This window comes from Ahaetulla prasina, chromosome 7, assembly GCF_028640845.1.
Source record: "Ahaetulla prasina isolate Xishuangbanna chromosome 7, ASM2864084v1, whole genome shotgun sequence".
Classification (NCBI taxonomy): domain Eukaryota; kingdom Metazoa; phylum Chordata; class Lepidosauria; order Squamata; family Colubridae; genus Ahaetulla; species Ahaetulla prasina.
The window spans coordinates 44,573,708-44,596,455 of NC_080545.1; the positions used below are offsets into that span (position 1 = coordinate 44,573,708).

General features: G+C 38.5%; 1 protein-coding gene across 2 annotated transcripts in view; it reads left to right on the top strand.

Annotated features, from left to right (window-relative positions):
• The first annotated feature begins 2,251 nt into the window (after window positions 1–2,251).
• The window catches only part of SLC16A7 (solute carrier family 16 member 7), a 188,221-nt gene continuing 167,724 nt past the window's right edge, over window positions 2,252–22,748 (top strand). The window contains exon 1 of one of the 2 annotated variants that reach the window (XM_058189870.1): window positions 2,252–7,759. The gene's annotated coding sequence lies outside the window, so the exon portion shown is untranslated. The remainder of the gene's footprint in view (window positions 7,760–22,748) is intronic. The other variant, XM_058189869.1, reaches the window with a different exon arrangement.

The following is a 22,748-nucleotide window of genomic DNA, read 5'->3' on the forward strand; positions in this document are numbered from 1 at the left end:
TTAAAATTAAATTAATTATAATTAATTTAAATCAATTTAATTTAGAATTAATTTAAAAATTAAAAATAATATTTAATTAAAAATGAAATAATGATTTATTACATCAGGGAGTATTAGTTGATTCCAGTAAAGATGTAGTTGGATTGTCTGTTTGTTATGTTGCCTTGGCTATTGTATTATGGTTTGCTCTTATTTCATAATTAGAGATTATTATTGTTGTTATTGTTGTCATTATTATATTTTGACCCATCTATGTAAGAGAGATGCCCATACAAATTTTAAATAAATAAATACCAGGCCTCTCAGAGTCAGCCAGTTGTCATATGGTGACTATTCTTAGGGCATATTCATCAGCTGGCAAATAATGAGGCATCTTCTCTTTCATGCCTCAAGAAAAATTGTCATAGTGCTAACTTGCTCCTCAGAACTGGGTGGGTCTTTTTCCAGATGGGGGTCAACCAACTGGATGGAGGAATTCTAGTGCTATATTGGCCTCTTTACTTGTCATGGTCTCCTGATCAAGACAACTGAAATAGTTTCAAATGTACTATTTGAATTAGGAAAGTATTCCAGACACCACCTTTAAAAAGCCAGTCCAGAATTTTAAAGTTCTATAAGAGTCTTAGGCTGTCATCAGGAAAATCCATGTGGCAGGCAGTAGGCTCAATTTGCTCCTTGAGTAAGATAAAAGGAATCTGAATTTTGGACAGGATGTAGTTTCTCCTATCATGATAAGATGTATGGTAAATTTTGGTCATTGTACTATTCCTTATCTTTGGATATTGGACATCCATTATATAGCTTGCGGTAAGGTCATGTTTATGTGATCTAGTAGATTCTTGAATGCTCTGAGAAATTTTTTGGAAGCCAGAGCTGATGGTTCTGTGAAAAGTTTTGTTAAATGGACAAACAGAACTGGTCACTGACATAATTTCTTGCAAATTAACTTTCAGGGTTTGAACTTCTTCCTGCTATTTTTGTGAAGCTGCAGGACATAAAATGGTCAGGACGTAGCTAGGATTATATAAAATTTTCCAAAGAGCTGATTATAAAATCCCATTAATGCATGTAACTATCTATTGCATGCCAGTGAAGACCATAAAAAAAAACTTGTGAAGATTAAATTATTTGCCTTTATGCTTGAACACTGCTTTTGACATAGTATGTGTAAAGTATCCAGTACACTTTTAAAATTTATATGAGTTGTAGATGGAGATACAGCTTGTTACATGCTCTCTTGATTCCTGTCCATTTTTGGTTAATTTGAGTTAGTTGATGGCTGGGTTTGGGGAACACCTCTTTGCATTACTTATTGTTTATCAGATGTGTATGTTGCTTTTCCTCCAGCTATGGTCAGGCTTCCTAACATTAGCACTAGCTATTGAGATTGGACAAATATGGGTAGGAATGAAATATTTCTTGTGATCTAGAAGTATAGCTATAAGAGACAATTAACAGTCTCTCAGTAAGCAGAATTTATGATACAGAATTTATATCCAGTCCTACTTCAAATCTTGCATGTTTTCTCCTTATGCTTTCTTCCTCTTATATATAAAAGTCTTAGCCTTTCTTTTCTCATATCCCAGGCTTTGTTGCTAAGCACTGCAGAAAGGCAGTGACATTTCTGTTTTTATGCTAAGACAATTCCCTTTTGCTAGATACTTTTGACATGAGCTCAAGGCAGCTTACAGAAAGATATTTCATTTTAACTCTACAACAACCCTGTGAGATAGACTGGATAAGAGGACTGGCTAAAAGACACAGCGAATTTGCTGAAGAAGTTATGCCTGGATTCAGAAGATTTTGCCAACTATCACTAAAATATTAAATTTTTGAGCAAAAGGCTCAACAGGATGGTTTCAGTGCAACAGCAAACATCTTGGAAGATACCAAGTAGTTTGATCTTTTTTTTAATTTGAGGACAATTTAACCAAGTTTGTCCTGACAAAGGGAATGTTCTGAAGCAGACATATTTTCCAGACTGATAAGCATCAATGATTTTTTACAGAGATCTCCAAAATGTTTTTATTATCGATGTATATAATTTATTTTGAATCATTGCAGTAAGAACTTCACCGTGATAAGGAAATTTAACATATGTGAGATTTCCATAGGATAGGATTGTTAATTTAATAAAATGTTCACACAATTGAACAAGTTGTTTGTTAGAACTGACTAAGCCAAAGGGATTATTATTTCACACTGACACATCTCATATTGGATGACTGAGTTACGAAATAAATGAAAACAGCATTAAACAGTGAGTGATTTGTTGATAAATCTTTATATTTTAGTAGAACCCAAATGAATTTAGCAGAAAAGATATGCAGACATCCAGAAAAAGTAAAACATGAAAATCCGAAAGGTTTTCTTGCCCCAAATTGTACGAATATAATGTATCAGTTTGCACAGAAGGGTTCCATAAATGATTTAGATTCCTTGTTCCTGATTTATCCTTGATTTATTGTGTGCATGATAAACCAATACAGAATTAATTCAAGTTGGTCAGCATAAAAAGATTACACTAAAAAACAACTATGGGTAATAATGTACAAAATATATACTTACTATATAGAAGATAATTCTGCACTCTTCATGTTAGTATTAAAAGGAACAATTGTTAAGCTAACTTGGGAAACAAAGAAATAGCACATGTGCCAATAGTAATTTGGCATATGAACGAAAATGTACAATTTAAATGGACTCTTGAAGCACAGATGCCTGACCAGAAAATTACAGAAAAACATATAGATGTTCTGCACTACTTACACTTTTTCACAACCAGAAACATAATTACTTCCACCAGTAGTCTATTTAACAGATTTTACTTGTCTTGTTTTTCTTAAAGGTTGAAGCATGGCAACTGGAGCAAAATTTGTTAAACTGAGACATTTTGCTTCCCATCCAGGAAGCATCATCAGTTAAAATAAAAAATTTACTTAGACAGAGGGTCATGAGTCTCCTTGGAATGTACCAACTCTTGCAACACCAACTTCAGTGGTTTCTCCCCAAAAGTTTAACAAATTCTGGTCCAGTTACCATGATTCAATCTTTTACATACCTTTGGCCTGGATGATTAAGTCTTCACTGACACATTGCAATAAATTTGGGGGGAGAAACCTCTGAAGTTGGTGTGGCAAGAGTTGGTACATTCCACCAACTTTCTCACACTCTGTCACTAATTTTTTATTTTATTTTATTTTTATTTGACTGATGAAGCTTCCTGGATAGGAAGCAAAACATCTTAGTTTAACAAATTTTGGTCCAGTTGTCATGATTTTAGATACCTTTGACCGGGATGTGTCTTCACTGACATATTGTTTTGCTTTTAATTTTGATTTAGAATGTAATACTTTTTTATCTACAGGTAGTTCTAAATGTACAACCATTCATTTAGCGACTGTTCAAAGTTACAGTGGCATTGAAAAAAGTGACTTATGACTGGTCCACACACTTATGACCATTACAGTATACCCACAGTCATGTGATAAAATTCATGCTCTTAGCAACTGGCATGTATTTATGATGGTTGCAGTATCCTGGGGTCATGTGATCACCATTTGTGACCTTCCCAGCTGGCTTCTGACAAGCAAAGTCAATGGTAGAAGCCAGATTCATTTAATGATCTCATAATTCACTTAGCTGCAATGAGTTGTTTAAAAACTAAGGCAAAAAAGGATGTAAAATTGGGTATGATTCACTGCCTTGCTTAGCAACTGAAATTCTGGTCCCAACTGGGGTCATAAATAAAGGACCACTTGTATATGCAATTTTATTATACTTGAATAGAAAGAGTAGAGCTTGTCTGTTGATATTCAGAAGCCCCTCCCTTTTGATTGCTTAAGGAACAGGTTCTGTACACTGAAGAGTTTGAGCCCCCATGTTTGAAGACTAGCAAGAATAAAAATTTGCCAAGTGATTTGGCAGTGTTAAACCTTAGTCTAAATAAAGACAACATCTATTTAATGCTACCAGTATAGCAATGGCTCTGTGAAAATCCCATATGAAAGTGTACTTCCAACCTAGGAATTAAAACAATACACAAAACCTATAGGATGGATAGTTTCTTTTATATCAGATGTAGCTAATAGTAAACCATGCCTGGAATAACCTTTACATACAGTCAGGGTGGTTAATCTATCTAAAAATGTCTTGTAATATTTAGATCTCGATGCAAATAGAAGAAAATGTGAATCAATTGTTTTTTTTAATCTGTGGGAATTCTAAAGTGGATGGGGGAGAATAAATGTGATACAAAGTAAAGATAGTAAGGAGACAAGCCCATTTTTTCGTGTGAACAAAATACAGCTTTCTATGATGTAACACATTAGGATTACTCCCACTTCCATCCTTCAGCAGCTGAACCAGTTTCTTTTTGGCTCAGCTGCTTTATACTTGAAACCAATATGAAGCTAGTTTAATATGCTTGATATGCTGCTCTTCTGGGGAGTTTGCACAGAAGCAGTTTCTTCATTTCTGGAAATTCTTGTCTCCTGGAAGTTTGGCTGCAGACATGCTAAAAGGTCTTTCAAAGAGCAGAGCTGGATTGACTCTTCCAGCTCCCAGAAACTGGCACAGATTGCCAGACAAATAAATTTAAAAGTGAAATAAGGAGGTGGATTGGGGTGCAGGTACTGTATTTTACATCCCTTTATAACCTAGGATGCAGTTGGAAAAAGTGAAAAGCATTTCTGTACCCCAATCTCTTAAAGCTGTTGCACAAAATAAACCAAAAAGGCAACCCTACTGCATCCTAGGATTGTTGGCAATTAAGGCAACAGCTAATCAGTTTAAAACAGCTTTGGAGGGATTGGGGACCAGAACTGATGGCAGAACTGAAGAAATATTTTCTACAAAACATCCTCTAAAAAGATATTTAATTCTTCCCTGATCTGAAATGGCCCTTTATAACTTGGGAAGAAAGATCAAGTATTGATAACAGCTTCATTTTTCCTTTTCTCCCCTGCAGACCCTATGGGAGGATGAGAAGCAAGAAACTCTCCCCAGTCACTTGGAAGAAGAATCTTGCAGGAGGCGATTTGCCCTCCAAGCCCCCAATAAGGCAGGATTTAGCCCAAAACATTGCTATAAATCAGAGGAAAGAGTACCAGGAATTTACAGTTGCAGTTTTAACATAAGTTTGGCAATAAGTCTGCCCTCTTGCTGCCTCTCAAGTGAAACCGGTACCCTCTGGCACGCCGGAAAGAGCGGCTGGTGAATTTTACTTAGCTTTACAACCTAAGATGCAGTTGAACAAGTGAAAAGCACTCCTATTCATCCTGACTCTGAGCAGGGAGATGCGGAGAATTGCTCTCAGGATCTCAGGGCCCATCCATACCATCGGAGGAAAACGCGGATATGCGAGCAAAGTAGGGTGTGCTGTCTTTGCTCCGAAATAGCGTAAAAGCGAGCGAAGGTGTTCGCTATAACGACGGGACGGGTGGCTCCTCTGCCTTTGCAGCAGCTTCACCCTCCTAATAAAGGAAAAGGCGTAAAGCAAAGCACCTCGAACTGTATTAGCGCAATCGGGTTACAGCCGCCCTGGCAACAGGACTCTCGCAGGGCTCTTCTGAGTCCCTTCGCAATTCCTTCGCCGCATCCTGTCAGACTCCGTCGTGCTTTTCACATTTTCTTTGGCCGCCCAACGAGAAGGGAGAGCTGCCGGCTTAAAGACGAGAGCTCAGCAGCAGGCGCCTCCTCCTCCCTCCTCAGGCAACCTCCGCCCTACTTCGCCTAGGCGGGGGATGCTACTCGGGCTCCTGACTGCCCTTGACACCAATCCTTCGCAGCGGGAGCAACAGCAGCCGCAACAACAAAAGCAGGCGAGGACAGGTCGGGTGACCGCGAGCTGCTTCCCGCTCCTCCTCCTCCTCCTCCTCGACCTCCGCTTGAAGGCAGCCTCAGACCGGCTGCACAAAAGGCCCCTCCGCTGCCGCCTCCCCCTCCCGCTGCGGATCACGTCACGGGAAATAAATAAATAATCCCATTCACCCAGTGACAGGGAGCAGGAACCGGCGCGGCAGCAGCAAGCTTAGAGCCAACCCAGCCCAAGCTAGAGAAAGAGACAGAGAGACGAAGCCAGGTAACGTAAAAGAGATCCATGCAGCGGGTTCTTTAAGGCAAACCCTGTCCCCCTTGGCGCAGCTTGGGAAGGGCGGCCGGGATGCAGGCAAGGGGTGGTAGCAGCAGCAGCCTGCGATCAGTTAATTTCTAGTCAAGCGTGCCCGTTGCCTACCGCTTCGTGTTTCTGTTCCTGCTCCTAAAACGCTGCTGACCTCGGACTGCGTGCCACTGTGTAGGAACGTTATGACCCGCCTGCCCACCATTTCCCACCCCAGGCACGGAAGGCAGAGAAGAGTGTCCTTTTTGCCACCTCGCTGCTGTTGCTGCGGTTGGAGCGCGTTGCTTTGGATTGGTGGGCAAACCCCTCGTTCACCATGTGGATGCCTCCCTCAAGGGCCGCTTTGCTAAGTGTACGTTTGGGCGAAAGCGGGAGATGCGTGGGAGAGGTTCTAGTGAACTGTTGGCAAGCCGAAGGACTAAGGCTGCCACAAAGTTGAATGAACAAATAAACCCACAAATCTTACCATCTTCTCCGGCACTTACAGAACCGCTTGCCCTTGGACAGGGGAGGTAACCGCACAAACCCCGCCTCCCCCCTCCCATTTGATAAGATGACCAGAGATGTCCCAGTGACTTGTGAAATTGCCAATCGCCTCTGTAGACAAAAAGATACACCTTAGGCCGCGTACACGAAGGTGCATGGGGTCACTTACGCAAGTTCACCTTTTCCCTCACCCCGCCCCAGACATCACGCTATGGGGCGACGGGAGCCTAGCCGAGGACCCTCTTGTTCCACGCCGAATGTCAGATTAACATCCCCCCTCTTCCGACGCCGCAACATTTTGCACCCGAATCCCCTATGCTAGGAAACTAACAAAACCAGTTTTACCTCTATAAGAGGCCACAGCCTCTAGCATTGCAATTACATTTCCCTCCACCCGGACCTAAAAGCAGCCATCTTGAAAGCAGTTCTGAATGGGTTTCAATTTACTGCAATAAGCACCGCAGGTTGTTTGGGGGAGGGTGACAAGGCCGGCGCACGCCGTCGTATATACCTCAGGGGCCAGTCCGTTAATTGTGCGCTGCCGCAGGACCAGGACTAAGGCGGCGATTAAGGCGGGGACAGGAACAGCCGCAGCATCACGCGTCCTCTCTCGGTATCCAGTTCGTTGAAAAGTCCGGCCCTTTCCCCCTCCTCTTCAATTCCGGGAGAAACCGGTTGACCGAGATGGGCGGGGGGGGTATATATTTCTGCCCAGGCCGTTGTGTATCAAACCCGTTTGGTTCTGCTTGGCTTTAGTTCCTATCACGTCCCCGGGTAGGTGGGTGGCAGAATCTCGGTGCCGGAAATCTTCGCGAACGTATGATTTGGGCCACGAGCGGGCAGTTCTTGTTTTCAGGCCCCACCTCGGACTTGGCCAATGGGAAACGCGCGGAAGCTGCCCAATGGAAAGGCACCGTCTTGATCCATCTGTGGAGGGAGGGCGGGATGCCATGAGATGGGGGCTTCACTGACTTGCTATCACCGGTTGGTTCTTGCTGGTTTGGAAGCTATCTGAGGCCAGGTGGAGTGCCGCTGAACAGCTGGGATCGCTAGCAGCCAAAGGATGTCAAGGGCATGTGATGTTACCCGCTCATAGAAGGCTTTTCAATGCTACCCTTCCATGGGGAAATTGTTTGAAGTACTACTTTTTAGGTAAAATGTTCTGGAGCTGTCAGAGAAAAGTGAATTGCCCTGTTTTTGGAATTTGTGTGTATGTGGATGAGGAAGAAGGATATGTGTTTGTTCCTGTGTGTGTTACTGAGAACACCCTGGTATATTTTTGTGACATCTTTTGTGACAATTTATGATGACCTAAGCTTTCCTGCACCCAGTCTACCTTGCAACCACCAAACCTGTATTTAGAATAGCAGTGAAAAAAGAAATGGGCAACATTGGTATTTTACTTAAATTTTAAGCAAAGCCCCAGCCATATTGTATGATACAGATATTTTTAATGAAAGCTCTCACTCCATGAGCACCTCAAAGGATATGTACATTATTAAACTATTTATTAATAATCAAATGATTGCAACTGGTTCAATTTCAATTCTGCTTTCCATTTTTTTCTAAACATACTACATACTCTGCAAGATCTCCAAACAAAACATTTAAGCACCTTAGCACCAGTTACATAATATACCGTATTTTTCAGAGTATAAGATGCATATTCATTTTTGGGGAGGAAAACAAAAAGAAAAAATTCTGCCTCTACCTACCAGCATCCATCGGTATTCATCTGGCTAGCATCCTTGCAGCAAACGGCCTGGTCAGCTTCAGCACATTATCACAGCCTGATTCAGCAGGAGCAGCTGATTGGTGGTTGAATCGGCCTCCCGGAATACCACTAATCAGCTGTTCCAGGCTGCGGGGATCACCACAGCCCATTGCCACCTCTGCATGTTGCGTTTTTGGCCTCTGCATGTCGCATTTTTGGCCTCCATGCATCGCATTTTTGGCCTCTGCACGCTCCGTTTTTGGCCGCCTCATGTTGCATTTTTGGCTGGTTCCAGGTCGGGGTTACAATCATTTCACTTCACCTATTCACATACAGCAATTTCACTTTTTTTCTCAGTGAAGCAATATGAAAATGTGTTGACATGTGTGAGGACATACTGTAGGGAAAATGACCAAATAGATGGTTTTTTGAAGAATTTGCAAAGCCCTTTCTATTTTCAGGATGAATATGATTGTCCTAATTTCAAAATCAGAATGCCACTAAATGGAGGAAAATAAGAACATAAGTGTAATATTGGTGGAACAGACCAAGGACTATTTTAGTCTAGCATATTATTTCTAAGAATTGTCAACAAAACTTGTCATTAAATATAATAACAAATATGATTTGATTAGTTTAATTATCAACTAGGTGTTGCAGGAAGCTTTCCAGGCGGAAATGTAGGTCTCTTCCTTTCAAGTAGTGTTTGCAGGCTTATATTTTGACTGAAATTTACAGATTAAATACATATTGTATATGTGTTGATTTGTGTTAGTGTTTATTTGTTTGTTACAACTCTTCTTCTAGTCTACATGATCCCTGTTCTTAAATGTTTTGCTTTTCCTTTGCTATTAGCCTCTTGAGCAAAGAGGATTGTAGCCAAAGTCTGTGCCCATATTGCACAAATGCACTTGTACTTCTAAACCAACCAATTCAAAATGCACAAGCTCTTATTAGAATTAATACAGGAAACTAAACATTAGTAAGAATCCAAATACTGATTATTTCCAAATCCAAATATTACAGAGGAGGTAGCAGTTCTTAATTTTCATGTTTTCACTAGATCTTTCTCTAAATTCTCAATCTATAATAAAATAGTATAGATATGGAACTTTAGCTACATTAATCCAAATGCAGTTGTAGTTATAAGTGTCAAAAATGGCAAATAGAAAAACCATTATCATATACAGATTAAGCAGTATTAATTTAGGCTTTCAGTTCCAGAAGTGTATCAGTAATAATATGCAGGATGGGTCATTTCCAGTGTCTTTTAAGGAGGTCTTGGTTCACCCTTTCCTTTAAAAAACCATCACTTCATCCCACCTGCTTCGGCAACTTTCTGTCAGGGTTCCAAGTAACACCCTCAATGAAAGAAAACTCAGAGGCTAGAAGTTCCTCAAAGTTCCATTTTACTAGAGATGTCATATTGGCACATCTGGGAAAACCAGAATCTGAAAGCTTCCTGGTTTTCCCCATCCAAAAGAAAATGCAGATCCCTGCCTCACCACCCAGATGTCCATCACATGGTCCAATCAATGCACCTTCCTAACTGGAGATGCCTCCCAGTCACACCACTTCAAGTGCAGGGCAGGATATCCGTGACTCTCAAAAAAAAGAATGTTATTATTAACCATCTAGATATCACTCCACTTCATACAAACCCCCCTCCCAGTTTCCCATAGCACTAAATGTAGCAGCCCTGAAGATCCAAAATAAAAGATGGTTTCAAGGACTTACACTTTCATCCTGTTTCCCATCTGCCCTTTATAGGGAAGGTGGTCGCAAAGGTGGTTCCCTGGCACCTTCAGAGAGTCCTGGATAAAACAGATTATGTGGATGCTTTTCATTCAGGATTTAGGCCCATTTATGGGACAGAGACAGCATTGGTTGCACTTGATGATCTCTGATAAGAGCGAGATGAGGGTAATGCAACCACCTTTGGGCTGGGAGTGAGAGGTCCAGACCATGGCCACTCTCTAGTCCTCTTTAATATCTACAGTATGTGAAGCTAGTGGGTGAGATCATCCATCCCCATTGGTTGAGGTACATTAAGTATGCTGACAATATCCAACTCTAAATCTCCACCCCTAGTGACCAAAGTGATGCTGTTGCTGCTTTCTCACAGTGCCTGGAGGCTGTGAGGTCTGAATTGGGGACAACAGCCTTTGGCTGAACTCTGGCAAGACTAAATGGCTTTGGGTGCATGGAGCTCCAAGATCCAGAACTTAACATCATTAGTTGTGGATAAGGATTGAACTCCTGGCGGTCAGCAGGATTAGCCTGCAATACTGCATGCTAACCACTGCATCACCTTGGCTCTATGCATGATGATATGATAGATAAATTTAGATATTTCATAGTATGCACTGGATAAGATCAAGGAAACAGTAGCTACATAGGTGTCAGTAAATATCTTTCATGTTGGCCAATCCACATTCATAGTGGGTTCATTGAGATGGATTTTCTTTGAAAGATTTGAAATATTTTTTCCCAGGTTTCTTGCCATTTAATAAGTTGTCAATGGATTTGCCTTCTATCACTTGATTATTGTGTCTACTCTATTCCATTCCCTTCTCAGAATCCTCATGGTGTTTCCTGGCTAAGTAGACCATCTGATGGTACCCTTAACTTGTAAAGTTTTTTTTTTTGTTTTGTTTACATTTATACCCCGCCCTTCTCCGAAGACTCAGGGCGGCTTACAATGTATAGGGCAATAGTCTCATTCTATTTGTATATATTTACAAAGTCAACTTATTGCCCCCCCAACAATCTGGGTCCTCATTTTACCTACCTTATAAAGGATGGAAGGCTGAGTCAACCTTGGGCCGGGCTCGAACCTGCAGTAATTGCAGGCTTTGTGTTCTTAATAACAGGCCTTACCAGGCAGAGCTAAACCGGCCCAAGTGTCAATGAAGACTCAGTCATCCAGGCCAAGGGTATCTAAAAAGTTGAATCATGGCAACTGGACAAAAATTTATTAAACTGAGACATTTAGCTTCCCATTCAGAAGCTTCATCAATCAAAATAAAAAAATAGTTAGGTAGAGAATCAGAGAATCATTGAAATGACTCTCATTCAGTTTCAATCGCAATAATACAAGAGCAACAATAGATTCAAACTTAATGTCAACCGCTTCAAACTTGATCGCAGAAAATATGACTTCTGTAACAGAGTTGTTAATTTTTATTTATTTATTTATTTATTTATTTTATTTATCAAACTTATATACCGCACCATCTCCCGTAGGACTCAGGGCGGTTCACAGGCATATTAAAAACAATATAAAAACAATATAATAAATAAACATTAAAACCCAGTTAAAACTAAATATTATCATAGCCTGATCACTAAAAAGTAAAAACCAGTAAAACCCCCATTAAAATTTAAACTAAAACATTTTGTTCTTAGGCTAGTCCCGCATGCTGAAATAATAGAGTCTTCAGTTCACGTCTGAAGGTCCGGAGGTCGGGGAGTTGTCGTAATCCCGGAGGAAGCTCATTCCCCAGGGCTGGTGCCGCCACAGAGAAGGCCCTCCCCCTGGGGGTCGCCAACCTACATTGTTTGGTCGACGGCACCCTGAGGAGGCCCACTCTGTGGGAGCGCACAGGTCGTTGGGAGGCAATCGGCGGCAGAAGGCGGTCTCGAAGGTATCCCGGTCCTAAGCCATGGAGCGCTTTAAAGATGGTAACCAAAACCTTGAATTGCACCCGGAAGACTACCGGTAGCCAGTGTAGGCCGCGCAGGATAGGTGTTATATGGGAGCAGCGCGGTGCTCCCTCTATCACCCGCGCAGCCGCATTCTGGACTAACTGGAGCCTCCGGGTGCTCTTCAAGGGGAGCCCCATGTAGAGAGCATTGCAATAGTCCAGGCGGGAAGTGACGAGGGCATGAGTGACCGTGCGTAAGGTGACCGTGTTAATGCTTGGAACTCACTACCTGACTATAGTCTCTACTCAAAATCCCAAAAACTTCAACCAAAAACTGTCTACTATTGATCTCACCCCACTCCTAAGAGGACTATAAGGGGTGTGCATAAGAGCACAAAAGTGCCTACCGTTCCTGTCCTATTGTTCCCTTTCATTATATCAAATTAACATAGTTGTTACATAGTTTTGCTTATATATATGTTTTATGATGTGTTGTTGTTTTATGTTGATGTTTGTGTATACTGTTGTGACAAAATGAAATTAAAAAAAATAAAAAAAATGTACCAACTCTTGCCACATTAATTTCAGGGGTTTCTCCTCAAAAATTTAACAAATGTCGATCCAGTTGCCATGATTCAACTTTTTGGATATCTTTGGTTGGAATGATTTTATTTTTATTTTATCTATCTATCTATTTATTTATTTATTTTGTCAAGTACCTATTAGATAAAATATATAAGTATAAGCATGAAATTGAATACATAAGATGAATATAATTAAAGGGAACATTAGTACAGGGACGGTAGGCTGCTGAAGTCATATTTTCTGCAATCAAGTTTGGAGCAATTCAATTTAAGTTTGTATCTATTGTGTGCTCGTGTATTGTTGTGGTTGAAGCTGAAGTAGTCATTGACAGGTAGGACATTGTAGCAGATGATTTTATGAGCTATGTTTAGGTCATACCAAAGGTGGCGTAGTTCTAAATTTGCTAAGCCCAAAATGGTGGCATAAGGTATTTTGTTGTGAGTAGAGGAGTGGAGGACTCTTGTGAAATATTTCTGGACATGTGTATTAATATCCGATATGCGGGTTCCAGACAGATGAGCTGTATTCGAGAATTGGTCTAGCAAATGTTTTGTGTGCTCTGGTTAGTAGTGTAATATTACCGGAGAAGAAGCTACGCAAGATTAGGTTTACAACCCTTAATGCCTTTTTGGCGATGTTATTACAGTAGGCTTTGGCACTTAGATCATTTGATATGAGTACTCCAAGATCCTTGACAAAATGAGGGTCATCTACTAGGTCATGTCCACTCAGCTTGCATTTTGTGTTCTGATTCTTTTTGCCAATGTGTAAGACAGAGCATTTGTTGGTTGAGATTTGGAGTACCATTTTTTTGACCATTCTGACACAAAGTCAAGGTCTTTTTGAAGGGTAGCAGCATTGGTGGTGGTGTTAAATAGTTTCACATCATCAATGAAGAGAACAGTTACTTATAATATGATCACAAAGGTCATTTATGTATAGTATTGTTGTATATTGTATATGTTGTATATTATGTATAGTTGGTCCTAGAACACTGCCTTGGAGGACACCTCTATTAACAGGTGCAGGATTTGATAGGGCGCTCCCTATTTTGACCACTTGTTGTCTGTTTGAGAGGAACACAGTTATCCAATTATGGAGGGGTCCGGAGATGCCATAGGATTTTAGTTTTAGAAGTAGTTTGTGACGTACTACTGAATCAAAGGCTTTACAGAAGTCTATGTAAATTGCATCTATTGCTTTGCCCTGATCAAGATTTGTAGTCCATATGTTTTTGCAGTGTAGAAGTTGTAGATTACAGGATAATTTTTTTCTGAAACCAAATTGTTTATTAGAGAGTAGGTTGTTTGTTTCTAAGTGGAGGGTAATGGATTGGTTGATGATTGATTCCATGACTTTGCAGGTGACTCAGCATAAAGAGATTGGTCTTAATTTTTGACTAGATTGGGGTCTCCCTTTTTGAAGATAGGGATGACCGTGCTAGTGACCATAGGTTGGATAGGGAGCTGGTCCCGAAAGATTTTTCAAAGATTATGCTTAGGAGATTCTGCTATAGCATTGGAAAGTTTTTTTTAAGAAGTATGCACATAGTCCATCAGGTCCAATAGATAGAGATGGTTTCAGTCTACATAGTGCCTTTTCAACATTATCTTCTGTGAAATCTATTTGTGTTAGATCATTGTAGTTATTAGTAGTACGACTAGGGAATGTTGGGCATGAGCCACTGCTGTTTACAAAGACTGAGCTGAAGAATATGTTAAAAGAGGTTTGCTTTAACTGCTTCATCATTGCATTCATTACTGTTAGGTCCTTTTAGAGGTGGGGTGGATCTTGAGTCTTTAAGTTTGTTGTTTACAAAATTATAGAAGGTGTGGCTAGATTTCGTGCACAGAAGGTTTTCTTCTTGTTTGATGCGGTAATTGGTGCATTCAGTCTTCATTTGGTGGCATATATTTTTGTATTTGTATTATATATTGTATCATGTATTAAAATTTATTATGTCTTCATTGAGATAATACATTTTTGGGAGAAATCCCTGATGTTGGTGTGGCAAGAGTTGGTACATTCCAATGACTCTCTGACTGTCTGCCTAACTATTTTTTTATTTTATTTTAACTGATGAAACTTCCTGAATGGGAAATTAAACCGCCCAGTTTAACAAATTTTGGTCCAATTGCCATGATTCAACCTTTTGATACTTAATTTGTAAAGTTTTACAGGGATTCACAAAATTAACTACATATTTACATGTGTTAAGAAGAACATGGTAACAGTGACATACAACTACACTATGAATTTAGCAAATGAAATGGTAATACTATATCATTGTATGATATACAAGTATTTAGAAATGGAAAAAAGTTAAAGTTTAAAAGGAGCAGGTTTGGTGGAAATGGGAAGATAAGTTCTGGGAAGCTATGTGTCAATGAAAGCCAAATGCTATATTTCAATGTGCTGAAATATAGTGGACTAAGTAGAAATATTTATTTAAATATAGAAATATGAAAAATAATTGAACAATTATAACTATTAAGCAATATACAAGAAAATACAGTCCCTAGTTGATTAAAAATATTTGGAGGGACTTCGAGAGCAGTTGCTACTCCAGTCTGCCAACACTTCGATTTGTACTTAGAATCCATATTCACACAAGCAAGGAACTATTGGATATTATGTTGCGTTGAAAGGTTATTGCATATATGAAAGTTAATTGGACTCTTGGACTTATTATATGAAGGACTGGTAGGCTGGCTACAAGAATTGGGGTTTGAAGCATACCTATTTACTAAACAGATTTTCTACTTAGTTTGATTATTCTAAGATAAACAAAAATAGATGTGAACAAAATTAGGCTTGTTTAGAATAAATTACTGACCAATTAGTTGCACTGATTGATCTAACCTCTTAATAGTAGTCATTAACAAAGTCCTAAGTTTCCTCTTTAACTTCACCATTAAATACAGAACTGGTAACTCATAATAGAGGATGCAAGTCACCGAGAAACAAAAATGATGAAAGGCGCTTATAGATTAACCTGTTTTATTTATGGAACAATCCCTTGAAGAAGCATCATCAATAGGAAAAGATTTTGTCTTTGGTGTGACAAAATGTGGTATTAAAATACCTCAAGAAAGGTAAGGAAGACTTCTGTTAAAGAATTGGCCAGCCACCAAAATGAATTGTGCATGTGCACACAGCAGGTTAATGCTAGTATAAGATCTAAAAATGAGTCCACAAGCCAAGTTGATATAACTTTGGACCACAAAGTAAGTGTGTTTGTGTTTAAACACAAAGACATGTTGATACCTAATCAAAATGAATCTGGATATATTTCCATTCAAAAGCAGTTACAGACTTCAGAACAAGAGACTCAGTGGCTATAAGGACTTTAATAAATTGAAACAAAGGGATAAACTTGTGAATTACTGGGAATGAAAACCATTCTGGGAAAAATTCCAGGTTACTTGGTTTTACTTAAAGCTGTTAACTTGAATGCTGTTAAGTCACGCTTTAGGAGAGTATTACAATTATCCTGATGATTTTATAATCAGATTATTTGGGGATTGAGGATGTTTTCGTTGGGTCAGTACTCAAATAGCGTTTGAATTTGCTCATATAAGCATCCCCATGTTTTGATGTATTAACAGAAAACATTGTCAGTCAGATAGGTATTTGTATATATCAGCAGTTCCATGTAAGTAACTACTTTCAAATTAATCAATAGAGGAAGTAAATCAACAATTAGATTCTGACCTTTTCAGGGCTCTCCTCTTGTGCCTGATAATCTTTGTATTGGTTGCCTTTTCCAGACTAGAATTGATTATTTAGCCAAACTGGGAGGAAATGTCAGTGAAATTCTGAAGTGCCAGCTAACTACATGAGATACAGTGTATCTGAAGTCTATTACTGTATATCCTTTTATTAAAATTCAGTCAGAACCAAATAATTGGCTTGTCCATATGCAACTGTTGCTGCTCAAGGCAAACTATAGTAAACTATAAAAGTTATAAAGATTGAACATGGCTCAGTGATGGACTTTGAGAATATGCTGTTCACATAGCACTTTACTATAGTAGGTTTTTTCAAGCTATTTCAAAGCTTATTGGAGTAATTTACACTTTAATTTATTCAGCATTAAATTATACATTATACTAAGGAGTAGAAGAAATGAGAAACTGATTTCATATTTCCCAAATATTAAATGCAGAAGCTCTTCTGAATCTCTAATTTTGCTATGCTTAATAAAATGTGCGTACATAAGCTGTTTTGCATGAATGGAAAAACCTTTGATTCCATGTAATAACCCCACATTCCTATGAGCAAAAAGCTACTGACATAATTTCTAGGAAGGGTAGTTTTAAATGCCACTTGAACGAAGTATGTATTTTAATTAAATTATGCAGGTATTTATTTCATGTGCATCCTGAGTTCTAAGTTAATTGGCAGAAGTGTATAGTCTTAGAAAAAAAATTAAAATGTCATTTGCACCTCTATAACTGTCTGGTTTGGTTCTGCAACCCAACAAGAAAAACACAGACTTCAGAGGATAATTAGAGCTGCAGAAAAAATAATTGCTACCAACTTGCCTTCCATTGAGGACCTGTATACTGCACGAATCAAGAAGAGGCCGTGAAAATATTTGCAGATCCCTCGCATCCTGGACATAAACTGTTTCAACTCCTACCCTCAAAACAATGCTATAGAGCACTGCACACCAGAACAACTAGACACAAGAACAATTTTTTCCCGAAGGCCATCACTCTGCTAAACAAATAATTCCATCAACACTGTCAGACTATTTACTGAATCTGCACTACTATTAATCGTTTCATAGTTCCCATCGCCAATCTCTTTCCACTTATGACTGTATGACTATAACTTGTTGCTGGCAATCCTTATGATTTATATTGATATATTGATCATCAATTGTGTTGTAAATGTTGTACCTTGATGAACGTATCTTTTCTTTTATGTACACTGAGAGCATATGCACCAAGACAAATTCCTTGTGTGTCCAATCACACTTGGCCAATAAAAAAATTCTATTCTATTCTATTCTAAAAGACTATTGCGTATATCAGAAATGATAATTTTTTTAATATATTTTTTCCAAATTTTTTTTTATTTTCCATATTTCCAACAATTTAACCAGTGTACAGTACAATCAATTATCCAACATTTATTCCTTCCCTTAAATTGTACTCAATCGGGCCTGCCCAGCTGCCACTCCCTTCCTTAATCCTTTCTACCCTTCTCTATCTTTTTCTACTTTCTCCATCCTTCCTCCACCTCACTTTCCTACTTTCTCTCTTCCTTCCCACTTCTCACTTCCACCCTTTCTAACCCTCTCACTTCCCCTCCTTCTTCTCCTCCTATCCCTTCTTCCCCCTCCCTTCTTTCCTACCTACCTACCTACTTTCTTCCTTCTCTCTCCCTCTCTCCCTACCCTTTCCCTTTTGGAGTGGTTGCTGAGCAGCCCCGACTTTGCACCATTCCAACTTAATTAATTCTTCAATTATTCCTGTACATTGGCAATCAATCAGTTTGTAATCTTCCCCCTTCCCCCCCATCCCCCCCCCCGAGACTTCCCAGAACAGAATACAGGGTATAATTCTAACAAACATAATCTAAAATAAAACATAAAACATAATCCTTAGTCACTTCACATCTTCACACTATCAATTCCCCTCTTTCTTAAACATACTAATACAAAACAAATCCTAACTTCACTCAAAAGCTAGTTGATATTTTCAAATCTGATACTTATTTTGAATATAATCAATCCACATTCTCCATTCCAAAATATATTTTTCTTGTGTATACTCTTTCAAATACGCAGAAATTTTTGTCATTTCTGCTAGATTTGATACTTTACTTGTCCATTCTCCAGTTGTAGGTAAATCCTCTTTCTTCCAATATTGTGCAATCAATAGTCTCGCAGCAGTTATTAAGTTCAAAATCAATTTAGTCTCTATAACTGTACAGTCTGAAATTATTCCTAATAAGAAGAACTGTGGAGTAAACTTAATCTTCTTTTTCAAGATGTTCTGCATAATCCACCAGATTTTAATCCAAAAAGCTTTAACTTTTTTACAGGTCCACCATATATGATAATATGTAGCATCCTCACAATCACATCTCCATCATTTTGCTTTCACATTTGGATACATACACAACAATTTTTTCGGATCTAAATGCCACCTATAAAACATTTTATAAAAATTTTCTCTTAGGTTTTGTGCTTGTGTAAATTTAATATTCCTCACCCAAATTTTTTCCCATGTTTCTAACATTATAGGTTGTTGAAAATTTTGTGCCCATCTTACCATACAATCTTTAACCAACTCTGTTTCTGAATCAATTTCTACCAATACATTATATAATCTCTTAATATGCTGTTGGCCTTGGTCTTTTATTTGTTTTACCAAGTTATCATCACTTTGCCTAATACCAATTTTCTGATCTATTTTCCATCTAGTTTGCAATTGTCCATATTGAAACCACGTATAATTCCTCCCTTCATCCCTCAATTTATCCCTAGATTTTAGTTGTAATTCCCCCTTTTCTATAATCAAAAGTTCTTTATAGGTAACTACCTCCCCTTTTTGAAGTATATTTATATTCTCTATCATATGTCTGGGGATTGCCCATATTGGTATCTTACCATCTAACTTATATTGATTTTTTTCCAAACCCTCAACAAAGCACTTCTCAACACCTCATAATTATTTTTATATAATTTCACATTTGATACTGTAATATATACTCCTAAATATTTAACCTTTTTAACTACTTCATATCCAGTTATTCTTTCTAGTTCTTCTTTTTGGTGTGTATTCATATTTTTAATTATCATTTTTGGTCTTCTGTTGATTCACTTTAAACCCAGATACCTTACCATACTGGTCAATTGTCTCCTTTAAATATATAGCTGAATATATTGGTTGAGATAAGGTAACAACCAGGTCATCTGCAAACGCTCTTAATTTATAATCTTGATTTTTAATTCTAATTCCTTTTATTCGTTCTGAGCCATGTATATTGTTCAATAATATTTCCAAAGTTAAAATAAATAATAACGGTGACAAAGGACATCCTTGTCTAGTCCCTTTCTCAATCTTATAAGATTCTGTTAATCCACCATTTACTATTATTTGTGCTGTTTGCTTCCGAAATATAGCCTTAATTGCTTGAATAAAATGATCCCCAAATTGCATTTTTTCTATTACTTTAAATAAGAACTGCCAGTCCAATCTATCGAAAGCTTTTTCCGCATCCAAAAAAAAGAGTGCTGCTGAGATCTGGCTGTTTCTTTCCAAATACTCAAATAGATTTACAATTTGTCTCATGTTATATCTCATCTGCCTCTCCTTGATAAATCCTGATTGGTCATTATGTATTATTTGGATCATCAATGGCATCAATCTATTTGCTAATATCTTAGCAAATATCTTGTAATCAGTATTTAAAAGTGATATTGGCCTATAATTCTCTGGTTTAGTGCCATCTCGGTCTTCTTTAGGTATTAATGAAATAAAAGCTGTCCTCCATGAAGGAGGAACTTCCCCTCCCATTTGTATTCTATTGAATAACTCCTTAAGTGGTTCAATCATCTCATTTTGTAAATTTTTATAATAAATAGTTGTTAAACCTGGTTGTTGTGTCTTGTCCGCTCTCACCGCAGCTGGGGTCTGCTTATCTGCTCCCGAACACGGAGGAATGTATGCCTCCCGGCCCCAGTTCTGGCTCCATGCCCAGACAAGCTGCAGAGGGGGCACCTCCCGGTCCCAGCCCTGGCTCCATGCCCAAGCAGGCTGCAGAGGAGGGAGCATCCCCCGGCCCCAGCCCTGGCTCCATGCCCAGGCAAACGGAGCAGCTAGACCCCTCCCCCTCCTCCATAGCATGTGAGCCTGAGGAAAGTTTACTTCCAACAACAGCTGATTGGAGTGACCCTCGCATCAGAAGATTGGATAGGCGGAGGCAACAGAAGGGAGGGAGGGGCAGGCCTTAATGAGTGCTGAGTCATGGAGCCACACCCCATGGCCTATATAAAGGATCTGCTTTCTGGCAGTCTCTGAGTCAGGCAAAGTCGAACTTATCTTGCTGAAGTCACTTACTGGTCTCCTGCCTACTCTGAGGACTTTGCTAGGACTTTGGGCAGAGCTGCAGAGGCAAGCCTGATTCAGATTTCCCTGACCCGGCCGTCAGCGGAGGAGTGGGACACGACACTGGTGTTTATTCGCTTTAAGCTGCTTAATTCCAAACTATTTCCTCTGAAGTGATTAATTGATTCAACTGTTCCCTTTGATCAACTGTAAATTCAAGAATACCTTGGTCTTGTAAATACCTATCTATATCTTTATCATTAATCACATCTCTAGCATATAACTTAGTATAATATTCTAAAAAAGCTTTTTTAATCAAATTTTGCTGATATACTTCCTTACCTCTATATTATATTTTATCAATTGTACATTGCTTCTGTTTCTTCCTTAATAAATATGCTAACCACCTTCCAGGCTTATTAGCATTATTAAACAAATTGTGCTTTGCGTATTGTAAATTAGTTGCCACTTGATCTGCCATCATCATATTAAACTGACCTCTTAATATATTTATTGACTCTTTTATTTTTCTATCTCCTAGATTACATATCAATAACTGCTCTTTCATTTTAATTTCCTCTTCTAATTCCTTTCTCTTTTTCTGCAATCTATTTCTATATTTAGTATTCATATGCAGTAAAATTCCCCTCATATAAGCCTTACTCGCATTCCAAACCATCTCTATAGGTGTACCTTTATTCATATTCAGAGAAAAAAATTCCTTCATTGGAATTTTACATTCATTTACATTTTGTTCATATTTAAACAAATTCTCATTCATCCTCCATGACCTCCTGGCCTCCTTTTCTTGATCAAGTTCAATCCAAACCGGACTATGATCAGACAAAGTTCTGGAACAAATTTTAGTCTTTTTCACTCTGAAAAAAAAATCAGTAGTTAAAACAAAATCAATCCTAGAAAATGATTGATGTTTATTGGGAAAAAAAGTAAAGTCTTTCTCTTCCTCATTACGTTCTCGCCATATATCTCTTAATTCTAAATCTTCCATCATATCAAAGAAGCCCTTTGGTAGTTTGACACGACTTGAAATATTTCTAAGACTTCTTTTCTCTTTCTGAATATCCATCACTCCATTCCAATCACCCATTAGTATATGAGTTTTATAATCCCAAAATGTTATTCTTTTATGTAAAAACTTTAAAAACTTCTCTTGTTGTTGGTTTGGTGCATAAACTCCTATTAAAAGTATCTTTTTTCCCTCCTCCAGTAAAAGTTCAATAGCAATATATCTTCCTTGATTATCTGCCTCGATTAGTTTTGCAGATAAATTACTCTTTATATGTATAACTAGTCATTCTTCTTTTCTGTAGTGGAGGCAACAAAATGTGTTCCCAATCTTGAATTTATCAAGTATTTCTGATCTAGTATTCTAATATGTGTTTCTTGTAAACATACAATATCATTTTTAAATTGCTTCAAATAATGAAATATCTTTCTTCTCTTTTGTGGTGAATTTAAACCATTAACATTCCATGATAAAAGTCTAATTGCCATTATCAGCAATCGGAAGCTTTTGAAGCACCAGCCACAAAACATATTTTTCTTTGGGCCTTGCTCCTCCCACTATTTGTGTCTTAGTAATTGCTAATTGAGTCTGTTGGGCCTTTACTTCTTGTTCCTTGCATCTGGCAGCCGCTCTTGTCAACCTTTGCTCTCTTGGGATCTCTGATCCCATCTTAGATGTATCCAGCACTTGTAAAAAATCTTCTTCCATCACTATCATTTCTCTTTTCTTGATTTCACCTTCCTTTCTCCTACCATCTGAAGATGGTGGACTTCCAGCTTTGAGCACATAAGCATAAAACTCTCTTGCTGTCCCAACTGTGTTAAGACGATGTCCTTTCCCTTCATAATAAACTATTATACCAGTTGGAATATCCCATTTGTACTCAATCCGACATTTTTTAAGTTCATTCACCAAGAAAGCAAATTCCTTCCTGCCTCTCAACATTTTTGGAGGGATTTCCTTTAGTATTAAGATTTCTTGACCAGCCGCTTGAACTTTTTCTCCTTTAAAGGAAGCTTGTAAATTCTCATTTCTCACTGTTCTAGTAGTAAAGTAAATAACAATGTCTCTCAGAATATTTCTTTGTCTTGCTATCCTGGAA